This window comes from Coregonus lavaretus (genome assembly GCF_964263955.1).
Source record: "Coregonus lavaretus genome assembly, chromosome: 2".
NCBI lineage: Eukaryota > Metazoa > Chordata > Actinopteri > Salmoniformes > Salmonidae > Coregonus > Coregonus lavaretus.
In genome coordinates, this window is record NC_139989.1 from 77357315 (window position 1) to 77377154 (window position 19840).

A 19840-nucleotide genomic window follows, 5' to 3' on the forward strand; every position below is an offset into this window, starting at 1 on the left:
GCTCACCGTTCTTGTGATCATTTTGACCCCACGGGGTGAGATCTTGCGTGGAGCCCCAGATCGAGGGAGATTATCAGTGGTCTTGTATGTCTTCCATTTCCTAATAATTGCTCCCACAGTTGATTTCTTCAAACCAAGCTGCTTACCTATTGCAGATTCAGTCTTCCCAGCCTGGTGCAGGTCTACAATTTTGTTTTTGGTGTCCTTTGACAGCTCTTTGGTCTTGGCCATTGTGAAGTTTGGAGTGTGACTGTTTGAGGTTGTGGACAGGTGTATTTTATACTGATAACAAGTTCAAACAGGTGCCATTAATACAGGTAACAAGTGGAGGACAGAGGAGCCTCTGAAAGAAGAAGTTACAGGTCTGTGAGAGCCAGAAATCTTGCTTGTTTGTAGGTGACCAAATACTTATTTTCCACCATAATTTGCAAATAAATTCATTAAAAATCCTACAATGGGATTTTCTGGATTTTTTTTCCTCAATTTGTCTGTCATAGTTGACGTGTACCTATGATGAAAATTACAGGCCTCTCTCATCTTTTTAAGTGGGAGAACTTGCACAATTGGTGGCTGACTAAATACTTTTTTTCCCCACTGTAAATGGCCTTTTTACAATAAAGACAAAATTGCTTCTTGTTGTACTTGCTTCCTTTTGCTGTTATTGACAAAGGTGTGACATTTATGGAGCTTTTCTGGTGTGATGTGTTCTCTGATGAATTGGCACTGCAGCTTATTACTGAAGTAGAAGGATTGCTGCGCATCTTTGAATAACTTAATGTTCTTGGCTTCTTTGAACTGGTGGTACTATCCCCACTGTGTGCTGTAACATTCCCTAATGGTGTGTTCTCTGACAATTTGTGGTGGAGATTCTTTTCTGTGGTTTTATATTCCTTACTACAAGAACTTGTAGTACTTATAATAGAAGCATCCGAGGAATTGCCACATGAGTCTGGAAGATAGTCTGCAGCATCCGAAGATTCATCAAGGTCTGAAGGAAAATGGAGAAAAAAAAGCATCTAATTCTGTCAATTATTTTATACATGTATTAATACCTATGGTATCAAACTCCCTACAGTACCATCACATTGTGCATAACACCTACATACTCACAGAAAAATGTATTCTAGTAAACTGATTGAAAGACCTCTGTCTCTCAGCTATCTCTTTTTTAGCCTTCTCATAACGATCCTCACACGGCGCCTCAGATTTTGCAGATGGCGGCTTTTTCTAAGCTGTACAAATTTCTACAATGTTTCCTCACATCAAAAATACCACAATGCGTTAACAAAGAACATTAACTATTTTATCTAATGACAAGAATGCAGCTTTCTTACCTGCTTTGTAGTAGGATACTGGAAGGGTACAATTCCACTGGACTTGCTTGCCTTGAATGAAATTATGAAGAATAAATATTTGTTTGTAATAACACAGTACCGTAACAGTAAATTAGGATATTATACATTATACTGTATGTGAAAATAATTTGGGTTAAGAAATTGACAATACTGTTTTATAGATGACCTATAAATGAAAAAATGAATATGTGGATCTGAGGTCAAGGGCTGCATTGACCACAGATGTTAGGAAAGATAATTCATATATGGATCTGGGCTTTTTATGCAAGACTATATAAATATGGTAAAAACTGTACAATATCTGCTAACCAACAATATGAGGACCGTGTAACACACACACTCTACTCTGGTTGGGTCATACCATATCGGGACGTCATCTGAAACACATTTACGTCTTGAACAGACTAAGTACCAAATGAGGACTTGACGACTGAACACATTGTCACGAACCGGCTCAAGTTCGTAACAAAAGGGAGACACGTGGAGACAAGGAATACTCAAAGTATATATTTATTAACTAAAGTAAACTAAATCAAATAACAATGGTGTGTGTAATCAGTAATCAGTAGTGTAAGTGAGTGTTTGCATTCATAAATGTAATATGGAAAAGTGTTGAGAGGTGCCAAAGCAAACAACCAAAAAGGCCACAAAAATACCACAACCAAAGTCAAAGTATCTGCCTGGAGAGAGTCTCCTCAATGAATGTGGAAGAGGTCCATTTATGCTGGGACACACCCGGCCCAGGTGTTTCCCATGTAGCGGACAACCCTCCCAACTCCGCCCACCGGTATCCTAATAAGGAAACAAGAGCAAAGAGAGAATACGGCAGACAGAGTGGGAGGGTCGTCACAACATCTAGAGTCAAGGTTCCTGACTTTGAGTTATCCTTTTGTTGTCAAAGAAAGCTCACAACCTTAAAAGTAATGTAAATGGATCAACTGCCATATGAATTAAATCACGCAAATTGATAAGAAATATGTTAAATGGGCAAAAACATTGCCCCAAAAATACAAAAACATAGGCATTAGAGAGAATAAAGATTAATTTTATATTTTGAGGGGCGGTTAGTTCTGTCAAATGGTCGGGCTAATTTTGTTTACGCTATGATATCGAAACAAGTTATGGGAATGTTGATTTTGTGAACATTTTACACAAAAGGTTGGTTGTAATACAGTAAAAAGCCATTTAATTCATATTTTGGAATGAACTGAGACAACAATTTAATTTAAATAGAAAAGATCTACAATAAATGTGTAATAACCTGTTGGAAGGATGAAGTGGATCTCTGTCTCACTTCTGGGTCTGCTGAAGGTTGAGCTGGGATCTTGTCACTTGGTGTCTGCAACGAAATACAACAATAACATGTCAGAAATATAGTGTTTTATAATATAGATCATATCTATTTCGTAAACTAATGATCATACTCAGTTCAGTCACAATATATTCCTACCACCTGTCTATCATAATCGCCTTTGGGGTGAGACTCATTGCTGAGCTCAAGGGCTGCATTGACCACAAATGTTAGGAAAGATAATTCATATGTGGATCTGGGCTTTTTATGCAAGACTCTATAGAAATGGTTAAAACTGTACAATATCTGCTAACCAACAATATGAGGACCGTGTAACACACACACTCTACTCTGGTTGGGTCATACCATATCGGGACGTCATCTGAAACACATTTACGTCTTGAACAGCCTTAGTACCAAATGAGGACTTGACGACTGAACACATCTAGAGTCAAGGTTCCTGACTTTGAGTTATCCTTTTGTTGTCAAAGAAAGCTCACAACCTTAAAAGTAATGTAAATGGATCAACTGCCATATAAATTAAATCACGCAAATTGACAAGAAATATGTTAAATGGGCAAAAACATTGCCCCAAAAATACAAAAAACATAGGCATTAGAGAGAATAAAGATTAATTTTATGTTTTGAGGGGCGGTTAGTTCTGTCAAATGGTCGGGCTAATTTTGTTTACGCTATGATATCGAAACAAGTTATGGGAATGTTGATTTTGTGAACATTTTACACAAAAGGTTGGTTGTAATATAGTAAAAAGCCATGTAATTTATATATATTGGAATGAACTGAGACAACAATTTAATTTAAATAGAAAAGATCTACAATAAATGTGTAATAACCTGTTGGAAGGATGAAGTGGATCTCTGTCTCACTTCTGGGTCTGCTGAAGGTTGAGCTGGGATCTTGTCACTTGGTGTCTGCAACAAAATACAACAATAACATGTCAGAAATATTGTGTTATATAATATAGATCATATCTAATTAGTAAACTAATGATCATACTCAGTTCAGTCACAATATATTCCTACCACCTGTCTATCATAATCGCCTTTGGGGTGAGACTCATTGCTGAGGTCAAGGGCTGCATTGACCACAGATGTTAGGAATGATAATTCATAGGTGGATCTGGGCTTTTTATGCAAGACTCTATAGAAATGGTTAAAACTGTACAATATCTGCTAACCAACAATATGAGGACCGTGTAACACACACACTCTACACTGGTTGGGTCATACCATATCGGGACGTCATCTGAAACACATTTACGTCTTGAACAGACTAAGTACGAAATGATGACATGACGACTGAACACATCTAGAGTCAAGGATCCTGACTTTGAGTTATCCTTTTGTGGTCAAAGAAAGCTCACAACCTGAAAAGTAATGTAAATGGATCTACTGCCATATCAATTAAATCACGCAAATTGATAAGAAGTATGTTAAATGGGCAAAAACATTGCCCAAAAAACAAACAAACATAGGCATTAGAGAGATTAAGATTAATATTATGTTTTGAGGGGCGGTTAGTTCTGTCAAATGGTCGGGCTTATTTTGTTTACGCAATGATATCGAAACAAGTTACGGGATGTTGATATTGTGAACATTTTACACAAAAAGTTGGTTGTAATAGAGTAAAAAGCCATGTAATTTATATATTGGAATGAACTGAGACATCAATTTAATTTAAATAGAAAATATCTACAATAAATGTGTAATAACCTGTTGGAAGGATGAAGTGGATTTCTGTCTCACTTCTGGGTCTGCTGAAGGTTGAGCTGGGATCTTGTCACTTGGTGTCTGCAACAAAATACAACAAAAACATGTCAAAAATATTTTGTTTTATAATATAGATCAAATCTAATTAGTAAACTAATGATCATACTCAGTTCAGTCACAATATATTCCTACCACCTGTCTATCATAATCGCCTTTGGGGTGAGACTCATTGCTGAGGTCAAGGGCTGCACTGACCACAGATGTTAGGAAAGATAATTCATATGTGGATCTGGGCTTTTTATGCAAGACTCTATAGAAATGGTTAAAACTGTACAATATCTGCTAACCAACAATATGAGGACCGTGTAAAACACACACTCTACTCTGGTTGGGTCATACCATATCGGGACGTCATCTGAAACACATTTACGTCTTGAACAGACTAAGTACGAAATGAGGACATGATGACTGAACACTTCTAGAGTCAAGGATCCTGACTTTGAGTTATCCTTTTGTGGTCAAAGAAAGCTCACAACCTGAAAAGTAATGTAAATGGATCTACTGCCATATAAATTAAATCACGCAAATTGATAAGAAGTATGTTAAATGGGCAAAAACATTGCCCAAAAAACAAACAAACATAGGCATTAGAGAGATTAAGATTAATTTTATGTTTTGAGGGGCGGTTAGTTCTGTCAAATGGTCGGGCTTATTTTGTTTACGCAATGATATCGAAACAAGTTACGGGATGTTGATATTGTGAACATTTTACACAAAAAGTTGGTTGTAATAGAGTAAAAAGCCATGTAATTTATATATTGGAATGAACTGAGACATCAATTTAATTTAAATAGAAAATATCTACAATAAATGTGTAATAACCTGTTGGAAGGATGAAGTGGATTTCTGTCTCACTTCTGGGTCTGCTGAAGGTTGAGCTGGGATCTTGTCACTTGGTGTCTGCAACAAAATACAACAAAAACATGTCAAAAATATTTTGTTTTATAATATAGATCAAATCTAATTAGTAAACTAATGATCATACTCAGTTCAGTCACAATATATTCCTACCACCTGTCTATCATAATCACCTTTGGGGTGAGACTCATTGCTGAGGTCAAGGGCTGCACTGACCACAGATGTTAGGAAAGATAATTCATATGTGGATCTGGGCTTTTTATGCAAGACTCTATAGAAATGGTTAAAACTGTACAAATCTGCTAACCAACAATATGAGGACCGTGTAAAACACACACTCTACTCTGGTTGGGTCATACCATATCGGGACGTCATCTGAAACACATTTACGTCTTGAACAGACTAAGTACGAAATGAGGACATGACGACTGAACACTTCTAGAGTCAAGGATCCTGACTTTGAGTTATCCTTTTGTGGTCAAAGAAAGCTCACAACCTGAAAAGTAATGTAAATGGATCTACTGCCATATAAATTAAATCACGCAAATTGATAAGAAGTATGTTAAATGGGCAAAAACATTGCCCCCCCCCCAAAAAAAAACAGGCATTAGAGAGAATAAAGATTAATTTTATGTTTTGAGGGGCGGTTAGTTCTGTCAAATGGTCGGGCTAATTTTGTTTACGCAATGATATCGAAACAAGTTACGGGATGTTGATATTGTGAACATTTTACACAAAAAGTTGGTTGTAATACAGTAAAAAGCCATTTAATTTATATATTGGAATGAACTGAGACATCAATTTAATTTAAATAGAAAATATCTACAATAAATGTTTAATAACCTGTTGGAAGGATGAAGTGTATTTCTGTCTCACTTCTGGGTCTGCTGAAGGTTGAGCTGGGATCTTGTCACTTGGTGTCTGCAACGAAATACAACAATAACATGTCAGAAATATTGTGTTATATAATATAGATCATATCTAATTAGTAAACTAATGATTGTACTCAGTTCAGTCACAATATATTCCTACCACCTGTCTATCATAATCGCCTTTGGGGTGAGACTCATTGCCGTGGTCAAGGGCTGCATTGACCACAGATGTTAGGAAAGATAATTCATATGTGGATCTGGGCTTTTTATGCAAGACTCTATAGAAATGGTTAAAACTGTACAATATCTGCTAACCAACAATATGAGGACCGTGTAACACACACACTCTACTCTGGTTGGGTCATACCATATCGGGACGTCATCTGAAACACATTTACGTCTTGAACAGACTAAGTACGAAATGAGGACATGACGACTGAACACATCTAGAGTCAAGGTTCCTGACTTTGAGTTATCCTTTTGTGGTCAAAGAAAGCTCACAACCTTAAAAGTAATGTAAATGGATCTACTGCCATATAAATTAAATCACGCAAATTGATAAGAAGTATGTTAAATGGGCAAAAACATTGCCCAAAAAACAAACAAACATAGGCATTAGAGAGAATAAAGATTAATTTTATGTTTTGAGGGGCGGTTAGTTCTGTCAAATGGTTGGGCTAATTTTGTTTATGCAATGATATCGAAACAAGTTACGGGATGTTGATATTGTGAACATTTTACACAAAAAGTTGGTTGTAATACAGTAAAAAGCCATTTAATTTATATTAAATTGGAATGAACTGAGACATCAATTTAATTTAAATAGAAAATATCTACAATAAATGTTTAATAACCTGTTGGAAGGATGAAGTGGATTTCTGTCTCACTTCTGGGTCTGCTGAAGGTTGAGCTGGGATCTTGTCACTTGGTGTCTGCAACGAAATACAACAATAACATGTCAGAAATATTGTGTTATATAATATAGATCATATCTAATTAGTAAACTAATGATCGTACTCAGTTCAGTCACAATATATTCCTACCACCTGTCTATCATAATCGCCTTTGGGGTGAGACTCATTGCTGAGGTCAAGGGCTGCACTGACCACAGATGTTAGGAAAGATAATTCATATGTGGATCTGGGCTTTTTATGCAAGACTCTATAGAAATGGTTAAAACTGTACAATATCTGCTAACCAACAATATGAGGACCGTGTAAAACACACACTCTACTCTGGTTGGGTCATACCATATCGGGACGTCATCTGAAACACATTTACGTCTTGAACAGACTAAGTACGAAATGAGGACATGACGACTGAACACTTCTGGAGTCAAGGATCCTGACTTTGAGTTATCCTTTTGTGGTCAAAGAAAGCTCACAACCTGAAAAGTAATGTAAATGGATCTACTGCCATATAAATTAAATCACGCAAATTGATAAGAAGTATGTTAAATGGGCAAAAACATTGCCCCACCCCCCCCAAAACAAAAAACAGGCATTAGAGAGAATAAAGATGAATTTTATGTTTTGAGGGGCGGTTAGTTTTGTCAAATGGTCGGGCTAATTTTGTTTACGCAATGATATCGAAACAAGTTACGGGATGTTGATATTGTGAACATTTTACACAAAAAGTTGGTTGTAATACAGTAAAAAGCCATTTAATTTATATATTGGAATGAACTGAGACATCAATTTAATTTAAATAGAAAATATCCACAATAAATGTTTAATAACCTGTTGGAAGGATGAAGTGGATTTCTGTCTCACTTCTGGGTCTGCTGAAGGTTGAGCTGGGATCTTGTCACTTGGTGTCTGCAACAAAATACAACAATAACATGTCAGAAATATTGTGTTATATAATACAGATCATATCTAATTAGTAAACTAATGATCATACTCAGTTCAGTCACAATATATTCCTACCACCTGTCTATCATAATCGCCTTTGGGGTGAGACTCATTGCTGAGGTCAAGGGCTGCATTGACCACAGATGTTAGGAATGATAATTCATAGGTGGATCTGGGCTTTTTATGCAAGACTCTATAGAAATGGTTAAAACTGTACAATATCTGCTAACCAACAATATGAGGACCGTGTAACACACACACTCTACACTGGTTGGGTCATACCATATCGGGACGTCATCTGAAACACATTTACGTCTTGAACAGCCTAATTACCAAATGAGGACTTGACGACTGAACACATCTAGAGTCAAGGTTCCTGACTTTGAGTTATCCTTTTGTGGTCAAATAAAGCTCACAACCTTAAAAGTAATGTAAATGGATCTACTGCCATATAAATTAAATCACACAAATTAATAAGAAGTATGTTAAATGGGCAAAAACATTGCCCAAAAAACAAACAAACATAGGTATTAGAGAGAATAAAGATTAATTTTATGTTTTGAGGGGCGGTTAGTTCTGTCAAATGGTCGGGCTAATTTTGTTTATGCAATGATATCGAAACAAGTTACGGGATGTTAATATTGTGAACATTTTACACAAAAAGTTGGTTGTAATACAGTAAAAAGCCATTTAATTTATATACTGGAATGAACTGAGACATCAATTAAATTTAAATAGAAAATATCTACAATAAATGTGTAATAACCTGTTGGAAGGATGAAGTGGATTTCTGTCTCACTTCTGGGTCTGCTGAAGGTTGAGCTGGGATCTTGTCACTTGGTGTCTGCAACAAAATACAACAATAACATGTCAGAAATATTGTGTTATATAATATAGATCATATCTAATTAGTAAACTAATGATCATACTCAGTTCAGTCACAATATATTCCTACCACCTGTCTATCATAATCGCCTTTGGGGTGAGACTCATTGCTGAGGTCAAGGGCTGCATTGACCACAGATGTTAGGAAAGATCATTCATATGTGGATCTGGGCTTTTTATGCAAGACTCTATAGAAATGGTTAAAACTGTACAATATCTGCTAACCAACAATATGAGGACCGTGTAACACACACACTCTACTCTGGTTGGGTCATACCATATCGGGACGTCATCTGAAACACATTTACGTCTTGAACAGCCTAATTACCAAATGAGGACTTGACGACTGAACACATCTAGAGTCAAGGTTCCTGACTTTGAGTTATCCTTTTGTTGTCAAAGAAAGCTCACAACCTTAAAAGTAATGTAAATGGATCAACTGCCATATAAATTAAATCACGCAAATTGACAAGAAATATGTTAAATGGGCAAAAACATTGCCCCAAAAATACAAAAAACATAGGCATTAGAGAGAATAAAGATTAATTTTATGTTTTGAGGGGCGGTTAGTTCTTTCAAATGGTCGGGCTAATTTTGTTTACGCTATGATATCGAAACAAGTTATGGGAATTTTGATATTGTGAACATTTTACATAAAAGGTTGGTTGTAATACAGTAAAAAGCCATTTAATTCATATATAGGAATGAACTGAGACATCAATTTAATTTAAATAGAAAATATGTACAATAAATGTGTAATAACCTGTTGGATGGATGAAGTGGATCTCTGTCTCACTTCTGGGTCTGCTGAAGGTTGAGCTGGGATCTTGTCACTTGGTGTCTGCAACAAAATACAACAATAACATGTCAGAAATATTGTGTTTTATAATATAGATCATATCTATTTAGTAAACTAATGATCATACTCAGTTCAGTCACAATATATTCCTACCACCTGTCAATCATAATCGCCTTTGGGGTGAGACTCATTGCTGAGGTCAAGGGCTGCATTGACCACAGATGTTAGGAAAGATAATTCATATGTGGTTCTGGGCTTTTTATGCAAGACTCTATAGAAATGGTTAAAGCTGTACAATATCTGCTAACCAACAATATGAGGACCGTGTAACACACACACTCTACTCTGGTTGGGTCATACCATATCGGGACGTCATCTGAAACACATTTACGTCTTGAACAGACTAAGTACGAAATGAGGACATGACGACTGAACACATCTAGAGTCAAGGTTCCTGACTTTGAGTTATCCTTTTGTGGTCAAATAAAGCTCACAACCTTAAAAGTAATGTAAATGGATCTACTGCCATATCAATTAAATCACACAAATTAATAAGAAGTATGTTAAATGGGCAAAAACATTGCCCAAAAAACAAACAAACATAGGCATTAGAGAGAATAAAGATTAATTTTATGTTTTGAGGGGCGGTTAGTTCTGTCAAATGGTCGGGCTAATTTTGTTTACGCTATGATATCGAAACAAGTTATGGGAATTTTGATATTGTGAACATTTTACACAAAAGGTTGGTTGTAATACAGTAAAAAGCCATTTAATTCATATATAGGAATGAACTGAGACATCAATTTAATTTAAATAGAAAAGATGTACAATAAATGTGTAATAACCTGTTGGATGGATGAAGTGGATCTCTGTCTCACTTCTGGGTCTGCTGAAGGTTGAGCTGGGATCTTGTCACTTGGTGTCTGCAACGAAACACAACAATAAATATTCTGTATTATACTCTATTTAATCAGTGTATACAGTTGAAGTCGGAAGTTTACATACACTTAGGTTGGAGTCATTAAAACTCGTTTTTCAACCACTCCACAAATTTCTTGTTAACAAACTATAGTTTTGGCAAGTTGGTTAGGACATCTACTTTGTGCATGATACAAGTAATTTTTCCAACAATTGTTTACAGACAGATTTTTTCACTTATAATTCACTGTATCACAATTCCAGTGGGTCAGAAGTTTACATACACTAAGTTGACTGTGCCTTTAAACAGCTTGGAAAATTCCAGAAAATGATGTCATGGCTTTAGAAGCTTCTGATAGGTTAATTGACATCATTTGAGTCAATTGGAGGTGTACCTGTGGATCTATTTCAAGGCCTACCTTCAAACTCAGTGCCTCTTTGCTTGACATCATGGGAAAATCAAAATAAATCAGCCAAGACCTCAGAAAAAAATGTGTAGACCTCCACAAGTCTGGTTCATCCTTGGGAGCAATTTCCAAACGCCTGAAGGTACCACGTTCATCTGTACAAACAATAGTACGCAAGTATAAACACCATGGGACCACGAAGCCGTCATACCGCTCAGGAAGGAGACGCGTTCTGTCTCCTAGAGATGAATGTACTTTGGTGCGAAAGGTGCAAATCAATCCCAGAACAACAGCAAAGGACCTTGTGATGATGCTGGAGGAAACAGGTACAAAAGTATCTATTTCCACAGTAAAACGAGTCCTATATCGACATAACCTGAAAGGCCGCTCAGCAAGGAAGAAGCCACTGCTTCAAAACCGCCATAAAAAAGCCAGACTGTGGTTTGCAACTGCACATGGGGACAAAGATCGTACTTTTTGGAGAAATGTCCTCTGGTCTGATGAAACAAAAATAGAACTGTTTGGCCTTAATGACCATCAATATGTTTGGAGGAAAAAGGGGGTAGGCTTGCAAGCCGAAGAACACCATCCCAACCGTGAAGCACGGGGGTGGCAGCATCATGCTGTGGGGGTGTTTTGCTGCAGGAGGGACTGGTGCGCTTAACAAAATAGATGGCATCATGAGGAAGGAAAATTATGTGGATATATTGAAGCAACATCTCAAGACATCAGTCAGGAAGTTAAAGCTTGGTCGCAAATGGGTCTTCCAAATGGACAATGACCCCAAGCATACTTCCAAAGTTGTGGCAAAATGGCTTAAGGACAACAAAGTCAAGGTTTTGGAGTGGCCATCAAAAAGCCCTGACCTCAATCCTATAGAAAATGTGTGGGCAGAACTGAAAAAGCGTGTGCGAGCAAGGAGGCCTACAAACCTGACTCAGTTACACCAGCTCTGTCAGGAGGAATCGGCCAAAATTCACCCAACTTATTGTGGGAAGCTTGTGGAAGGCTACCCGAAACGTTTGACCCAAGTTAAACAATTTAAAGGCAATGCTACCAAATACTAATTGAGTGTATGTAAACTTCTGACCCACTGGGAATGTGATGAAAGAAATAAAAGCTGAAATAAATAATTCTCTCTACTATTATTCTGACATTTCACATTCTTAAAATAAAGTGGTGATCCTAACTGACCTAAAACAGGGATTTTTTACTTGGATTAAATGTCAGGAATTGTGAAAAACTGAGTTTAAATGTATTTGGCTAAGGTGTATGTAAACTTCCGACTTCAACTGTATATATATATATAAAGCGGTGACAACATACATGCAAGAAGGGACATGTATTTATATATTTCATAATTCTTTGACAGATCCTATACATTATAATATATCAAAGCAGATTTACTTACCAGAGCACGCCATGGCCACTGAGATTATCCATAATCATAGGTTATTTCACTCTCTGCTTGGATGTTTTCAATAGCAAACAAGCAAAGATGAGGTTTACATTGGACTATCATCTTTTTCATTTTGCAATTTGGGGACCTGTGGGCATCATTTACCAGCCTCCCCAGTGAACCATCTTCGCAGGATGCATCTATGCTAAAATTGAAGAGGGAAACAGATTTACGTTTTCTCCACAAAACATATAAACATATAGAGATTAACTGATGTCTTATAGGGTTTTACTTACCACCATGAGCCATTGTTCCATTCAAAATCAAACAAGAAAGCATTTTGCTTTTCCGTATACTTCCCCTGCCTCTTGTCCCGTTCATATTGCGATATAAACTCCCCACGGTACTCGAGGACAAAGGATCCCTTTTCAATTGGTGCTGAGGCAAATACACCACGTCCTGATGTAACAAAGTTAAGAACTTAGTATCAAGTAATACAGTTCAAATTAGGTTAATGAATTGCAGTTGATCAGACCCATTTAGCCTGCTTATCAATGTGTATGATTTAATATTTAGGGGAAAGATCCATTGCAGGGGTGCAAACTGGTAAGGACCCAAAAAGGTGACATCATTCAAAATAAATTTGGTCTGAAAACTATGAAATCACGAGGAGACGTATTTTATGTTGGATTTAATGACAGATCTACAGCTAAAAACGGAAACGCCGAAACAATGGCGTTAAAGCGGGGCAAAAAGAGATGTGATCCCCGGTCAGGTTCCAGCAGTTATCACCGCTAGACCTGCAGTGACTTGCACCGCTGAGTCTGCCTTTGACTCCTCGCTTTAGACCGCTTTATTGCAGACTTTGTATTTAAGGACATCAGCGTACACAAAAAAATCCCAAATCATAACAGGCAGGGATTACGCACACACCCACTCATGTTGTGAACACTCTGTCGGTAGGCCTACTCGGCGGTGCATTTTCCCTGTTCTGTTAACTTGAATGGTGCCGTATTTGTTCTACGCGCTGATACGCATCATTCACATGTATTGTACATTTTTATCACCCAAATGCTTCTACATTCCGTTTATCGATGGGGTTGTTATGATCAAATGTTAAAAACATTTTTTGAATTTAAATCACATTACCGGCTTTCACACATAGCACGAACGGTCTGCCGACTGGCCAAGGAAATTACCACCAATATCACACATTCTAATAGAAGTTGGGAGGTGTAGTTCATAAATCTTGAATCTTTTTCCCCATCCCCCAACTGCTTGCAAAATAATCACAACATAACTTCTGAAATTGGATGTTAAAGCCGTATGTGTCTAATGCAGCGGTACGCAGTGATTTTTTCACTTGTGTAAGACTTGAATGTGTTTCAAATGACATCCCAATATGGTATGAGTAGCGTGTGTGTATAACATACCTTTATAGTCATTGATCCATTTGACTTTATACAAGGCTTGTCACTTCCAGAAATAATAAAATGAATAGCCTCAGCCTCAGGACTAAGTCTGGCTCTTCGTTTTGACATGCTCTTCAATTGCCCATGTGCTCCTCAACTAGAAAACATCTACATTGGAAGATGACAAAAAGTCAGCGAGACAAATACAGAAAAGACTAATACTTGATTTGAATCGAATAAGGATATATCAAATGGTATTAGTCTGCCTTTAGTCATATCGTGCTCATGTTCTTACTAATGCAGTATCTGGTTAGCTTATTAGGCTAACCGATCAGTGCAAACCTTATGCAACTGCAATCACAATAGCAATATTTTCACAGTAAGCACAGTAAGCAATCTTAACACCTTCAAAGATAAATACTGTTATAAAAGTATAGTACTGTAAACTCTACAAATAACATTATCTGAACTGAACAACCAATTTCATCACTTTGGCTTTAAATGGAAAAACATGATAGTGCTAAGTAACATTTGTGGTCAAGAACACTTAAATGTAAGAACAGCTTAGATAATAACTATCTCTTTAGTTGTAAATGAAGAAAAATAAATGTATTACCTTCATTTCTCTTGCACTTCTTCCAGTTCTGAATTTTCCATGTGGCAAAAGTCCTTTTCATTCCTTTCAGCTAATTTGCTAACATTAGCTTATCTGGCTAATTGATGCTAAATTACGTTTTTATTTGAGGGATTTAGGGGGATTTTATAATAATAAATAAATAATAAATAATAAATAAAAATAATATGCCATTTAGCAGACGCTTTTATCCAAAGCGACTTACAGTCATGCGTGCATACATTTTTTTGTGTATGGGTGGTCCCGGGGATCGAACCCACTACCTTGGCGTTACAAGCGCCGTGCTCTACCAGCTGAGCTACAAATAATATGCCATTTAGCAGACGCTTTTATCCAAAGCTTAGTTATAGTTGACTATGATGACATGTATTATGTGTATTCAAGTAAATCTATCTTGAATAGTTGGAAAATGTGCTCAAACAAAATCAGGATATGTCACGTAACTAAAGTGTGTCACGTGACTAAAGTGTGTCACGTGACTAAAGTGTGTTTAAAGTGTGTTAATGTTCCAAAACTGACCACTAGGTGGCGTATTCACAGGTGAGCAAAAAGCGTAAACACACACACACACTTCAAATCATGAGATTGTGACATTTAAAGACTTTTCAGATTTTTGGTTTAGGGGCATTCTATGGTCGTCTAGAACACTGTAGTGAGCTCGGAAAAATGAGGACTCCAAAAATGTCCTCATATTTCCGAGCGTCCTGACAATGAAGGTGAGATTTCATAAAATTGTCTTCATATGTCACTAAAACGAGTACACACACACACACACACACACACACACACACACACACACACACACACACACACACACACACACACACACAGTCAGTATATACATTTGTGTGTGTGTGTCCAGTGTGTGTGTGTGTGTCCAGTGTTTGTGTGTGTGTGTGTGTGTGTCCGGTGTGTGTGTGTTTGTCCAATGTGTGTGTGTGCGTGTGTGTCCAGTGTGTGTGTGTGTGTGTGTGTGTGTGTGTGTGTTTGTCCAGTGTGTGTGTGTGTGTCCATTGTGTGTGTGTGTCCAGTGTGTGTGTGTGTATGTCTAGTGTGTGTGTGTGTGTGTGTGTGTGTCTAGTGTGTGTGTGTCCAGTGTGAGTGCGTGTGTGTCCAGTGTGTGTGTTTGTCCAGTGTGTGTGTGTGTGTGTGTCCTTTGTGTGTGTGTGTGTCCTTTGTGTGTATGTGTCCAGTGTGTGTGTTTACAGTGTGTGTGTGTGTGTGTGTCCAGTGTGTGTGTGTGTGTCCAGTGTGTATGTGTGTCCAGTGTGTGTGTGTGTCCAGTGTGTGTACTGATACACGTGCACACACACACACACTGGACACACACACACACACACACACACACACACACACACACACTGGACACACACACACACACACACACACACACACACACACACACACTGGACACACACACACACACACACACACACACACACACACACACACACAGTCTTTATATAACTTAGTCCAAGTGGTGGTCAGAATGTTTGTCTTAACTAGCCTGATAACTCCAACATGTCTGATATGAACATTGACATAAACCCTCTACATACTTGAGTTTCTCCAGTCTGCAGTGTGGATCCTCCAGTCCAGCAGAGAGCAGTCTGACTCCTGAGTCTCCTGGGTGATTGTAGCTCAGGTCCAGCTCTCTCAGGTGTGAGGGGTTTGACTTCAGAGCTGAGACCAGAGAAGCACAGCCTTCCTCTGTGACTAGACAGCCTGACAGCCTGCAAAGAGTCAAATCATATTAAAACCACACTGCTATTCTTTGGTGGTGAAAATAGTGGCAGTATAGTTTTTCTACATATTAAGATATATCAGTGTCCTGAAACCTGCCATATCTATTCATAAATGAATGTATCATTATTAACAATGATAAATGATCGAAGTATTGCTTGTAGAGAGAAAAATGTATATTACAAATATTTGAGTAGACTGACCAGAGCAGTTTAAAAAGCAGTATCAGTCAAAAGACAGACAGTGAGGTATCATATTTAGATTGTATTGAGTATACAGTCCACACCATATCTATTTTCACAGTAAAGCTAACATTTTAAATGTGGCTCTATACTCCAACATTTTGGATTTGAGATCAAATGTTTTATATGAGGTGACAGTATATAATATTACCTTTAATTTGAGGGAATTTTTATACATATCTGTTTCACCATTTAGAAAAATACAAGCCCTTTATGTATCTAGTCCCCCTTTTTCAAGAAGTCAAGTATTCTGACCAATTAACTTATAGTGTATTAAAGTAGTCAAAAGTTTAGTATTTGGTCCCATATTCTTTGAATGCAATGACTAAATCAAGCCTGTGACTGCCATGATTGAGAAAGATCATGAATGAATCATGAATAATTATGAGTGAGAAAGTTACAGAGGCTACAACAAAACATGCTAACCTCTCACCATTAACATAAAATAAAAGGTGACATTCTGTACTGTTGCCTAATATTAAACATTCTATCTCAAATCCAAATTGCTGGAGCATAGCACCAAATGTAAAACTGTAAGCTTCACTGTCCGAACACATATAGTGTGGACTATGTGTGCCTGGTAAACACATTTGGATCTGGTGAACAGTTATCACTTGTTGACCAACTACAGGAATACTGACCTCAGAGTCTCCAGTTTACAGTGGGGATTCCCCAGGACAGCAGAGAGCAGCTTCACTCCTGAATCCTTCAGGTCATTGTTACTCAGATCCAGCTCTCTCAGGTGTGAGGGGTTTGACTTCAGAGCTGAGACCAGAGAAGCACAGCCCTCCTCTGTGACTAGACAGCCTGACAGCCTGCAAAGAGTCAAATCATATTAAAACCACACTGTTGTTCTTTGGTGGTGAAAATAGTGACAGTATATTTTTTCTACATGTTGAGATACATCAGTGACATGCTACAACAAATCATGCTAACCTTTCACCATTACCAATAACAGAGGGGGTATGATCCTTGTTCCTCTGTAACTTTCTCATTCATCATCATTCACGATTCATTCATGATTATTCATAATCATGGTAGCATCCACATGAATGTAGAAGTGTTCAGAAACATATTCTATTCTTACTGACAATACAAGTGAAGTAACTCCAAAATGACAGGACATTATTCACCATTCAGTTTCTATTGGGAAAAATATAATGTAAAACACAACTAAAACAAACTGAAAATGTATTCAACAAGTTTGTAGAATCACAGGCTTGATGTAATCACCGTGGGTAAGGAATATGGGACCAAATACTAAACTTATGACTACTTTAATACAATATAAGAGAATATGTCCAAATTATTATGACTTTTTCAAATGGGAGAACTAGATACATAAAGTGCTTTCATTTCTAAACAGTAAAACAGATAGGTATGAAAATATCTGTGCCTGGTAAACACATGTGGATCTGGTGAACAGTTATCACTTGTTGACCAACTACAGGAATACTGACCTCAGAGTCTCCAGTTTACAGTGGGGATTCCCCAGTCCAGCAGAGAGCAGCTTCACTCCTGAATCCTTCAGGTCATTGTTAATCAGATCCAGCTCTCTCAGGTGTGAGGGGTTTGACTTCAGAGCTGAGACCAGAGAAGCACAGCCTTCCTCTGTGACTAGACAGCCTGACAGCCTTCAAAGAGTCAAATCATATTAAAACCACACAGCTATTCTTTGGCGGTGAAAATAGTGGCAGTATATTTTTTCAACATATTCAGATACATCAGTGTCCTGAAACCTGCCATATCTATTCATAAATGAATGTATCATTATTAGAAATTATCAGATTATTGCTTCTAGATAGAACATGTACAGTGAGGGAAAAAAGTATTTGATCCCCTGCTGATTTTGTACGTTTGCCCACTGACAAAGAAATGATCAGTCTATCATTTTAATGGTAGGTTTATTTGAACAGTGAGAGACAGAATAACAACAACAAAATCCAGAAAAACGCATGTCAAAAATGTTATAAATTGATTTGCATTTTAATGAGGGAAATAATTATTTGACCCCCTCTCAATCAGAAAGGTTTCTGGCTCCCAGGTGTCTTTTATACAGGTAACGAGCTGAGATTAGGAGCACACTCTTAAAGGGAGTGCTCCTAATATCAGTACATCATGTCCACAGAAGCAATCAATCAATCAGATTCCAAACTCTCCACCATGGCCAAGACCAAAGAGCTCTCCAAGGATGTCAGGGACAAGATTGTAGACCTACACAAGGCTGGAATGGGCTACAAGACCATCGCCAAACAATTGGTGAGAAGGTGACAACAGTTGGTGCGATTATTCGCAAATGGAAGAAACACAAAATAACTGTCAATCTCCCTCGGCCTGGGGCTCCATGCAAGATATCACCTCGTGGAGTTGCAATGTTTATTTACATTTTAGCAGACGCTCTTATCCGAAGCGACTTACATTTAGTGCATACATTATTTTTTTTATTTTTTTCATACTGGCCCCCTGTGGGAATCGAACCCACAACCCTGGCATTGCAAATGCCATGCTCTACCAACTGAGCTACATCCCTGCCGGCCATACCCTCCCCTACCTGGACCAATTGTGCGCCGCCCCATGGGTCTCCCGGTCGCGGCCGGTTACGACAGAGCCTGGATTCAAACCAGGATCTCTAGTGGCACAGCTATCACTGTGATGCAGTGCCTTAGACCACTGCGCCACTCAGGAGAATTACAGGAATTACAGGAACTACAGGAACTACAGGAATTATGAGAACAGTGAGGAATCAGCCCAGAACTACACGGGAGGATCTTGTCAATGATCCCAAGGCAGCTGGGACCATAGTCACCAAGAAAACAATTGGTAACACACTATGCCAGGGTTCTTCAATTCCGGTCCTGGAGGGCCGAAACACCTCTGTTTTTCATCCTCTCCTTCTAATCAGGGGCTAATTCAGACCTGGGACACCAGGTGAGTGCAATTAACTACCAGGTAGAAATTTAAAAAACACAAGTGTTTCGGCCCTCCAGGACCGGAATTGAAGAACCCTGCACTATGCCGTGAAAGGACTGAAATCCTGCAGCGCCCGCAAGGTCCCCCTGCTCAAGAAAGCACTTATACAGGCCCGTCTGAAGTTTGCCAATGAAAATCTGAATGATTCAGAGGAGAACTGGGTGAAAGTATTGTGGTCAGATGAGACCAAAAACTAGGTCTTTGGCATCAACTCAACTCGCCGTGTTTGGAGGAGGAGGAATGCTGCCTATGACCCCAAGAACACCATCCCCACCGTCAAACATGGAGGTGGAAACATTATGCTTTGGGGGTGTTTTTCTGCTAAGGGAACAGGACAACTTCACCGCATCAAAGGGACGATGGACGGGGCCATGTACCGTCAAATCTTGGATGAGAACCTCCTTCCCTCAGT

The 19840-nt window shown here is 38.1% G+C and overlaps 1 protein-coding gene and 1 long non-coding RNA gene across 3 annotated transcripts in view; one reads left to right on the top strand and one right to left on the bottom strand.

Annotated features, from left to right (window-relative positions):
* LOC311140606 (NLR family CARD domain-containing protein 3-like) overlaps positions 1-19840 on the top strand; it is a gene marked incomplete at its 3' end in the record, with an annotated part of 114285 nt that overhangs the window by 41138 nt on the left and 53307 nt on the right. The window lies entirely within an intron of this gene.
* LOC311142486 lies at positions 12417-16202 on the bottom strand. 2 transcript variants are annotated; one of them, XR_014614324.1, is made up of 4 exons: positions 16033-16202; positions 13861-14007; positions 12724-12886; positions 12417-12632 (listed from the first exon to the last, which is right to left on the bottom strand). It is a non-coding gene; the product is annotated as an uncharacterized lncRNA (long non-coding RNA). The 2 variants fall into 2 exon arrangements; XR_014614325.1 differs by lacking the exon at positions 16033-16202 and adding an exon at positions 14456-14603.